This window comes from Phocoena phocoena, chromosome 2, assembly GCF_963924675.1.
Source record: "Phocoena phocoena chromosome 2, mPhoPho1.1, whole genome shotgun sequence".
Taxonomy (NCBI): Eukaryota; Metazoa; Chordata; class Mammalia; order Artiodactyla; family Phocoenidae; genus Phocoena; species Phocoena phocoena.
In genome coordinates, this window is record NC_089220.1 from 120,368,795 (window position 1) to 120,370,165 (window position 1,371).

General features: G+C 48.4%; 1 pseudogene; it reads left to right on the top strand.

The window, feature by feature from the left end:
• The first annotated feature begins 854 nt into the window (after positions 1-854).
• Positions 855-1,163, top strand: LOC136119263 (10 kDa heat shock protein, mitochondrial pseudogene; annotated as a pseudogene).
• Positions 1,164-1,371: the final 208 nt, after the last annotated feature.

The window sequence follows — 1,371 nt, forward strand, 5'->3', positions numbered from 1 at the left end:
GATTAAAAGAAATCTACACAAATTCAGATCTGCACTCTCTTTCTCATCCCAGGGCAAGGAGTAACACAGGAGGACGCCGTTCATCCTAGATGCATGCACAGGCTTTGCTGGGGGCCTCTCCTAGCCAGTGGGTGATCCCAAGATACCTGAGGTTTCCAGCCTACCAGACGCTCAGCTGGAGGAGGGCTGACTGCAATTTTTAGCACCACTGTGGTTTCACTTCATTTGCTCAGAACAGTATCGTAACATGGGGCTCAGACACCCTCAGGGGTTCAGCCAGAGAGCCGACCTGGGGGAGATAGGTTTACTATGCTCCACAGAGGCTTTAGAGTGAGGGAGAGCTGAGGTAGGAGGAGGAGGAGCTATGACACACACAGTTATGGACTGGCTGATCTCTCCAGTATTTCTGAGAGGGGACAACAGTGGGCTGGGATTCCTGTTAACTTCCTCTGTTCTCCCAGGCAGGTCCCACAGAGGGTGCCTCCTCACCCGCCTATACAGAGCACTGGGGTTGGGAGCACAGCTGGGCAACGTGGGACATATTTTGACCCCTCTGTACTCGTAGGTAAGCCTCCTAGGGCACACAGAATTCTGAATGCAGCCAGTGGTGCTAAGTGCTTTCCCCTGCACAGAGCTTCGAGCTCTTCCCTCTTCCTCCAAGCCTGGCACCTGGGCAAATGGTTTAACAGTCTTGTTCCCGAAACCCTCAAGATAACCCCGTGAGGATGGTGCATCATTCACATTTCACTGAAGGCTGAGATGAGTCTTGGAGAGCCTGCACAAAATGCAACAAGAGGGTCTCTTCCTTGTGGCGGCGGCTAGAGAGCAGAGTACGAACTGCGGCAACCGGAGTCATGGCAGGACAGGCATTTTAAAACTTTCTTCCCCTCTTTGACCGAGTATTAGCTGAAAAAAGTGCAGCCAAAACTGTAACCAAAGAAGGCATTATGTTTCCAAAACAATCACAAGGAAAAGTATTGCAAGCAACGGTAGTAGCTGTTGGATCGGGCTCTAAAGGAAAGGGTGGAGAGATTCAACCAGCTGGTGTGAAAGTCGGAGATAAAGTTCTTCTCCCAGAATATGGAGGCACCAAAGTAGTTCTAGACGACAAGGATTATTTCTTATTTAGAGATGGTGACATTCTTGGAAAATACGTTGACTAAAATAAGTCACTACTGAAATGGCATCACGTGAAGCTAGCTGCCCATTCCAGTGAAGTTCTGAAATCTTTCATCATGTAAATAATTTCCATGTTTCTCTTTTATAATAACTAATGATATCTAAACTAATGGGAAAAAAAGGCAACAAGATTCAGAGCAGGAACTGTAACCGAGCAGGACCCCATGGGGCCTTTGCTGAATAGACACCCTC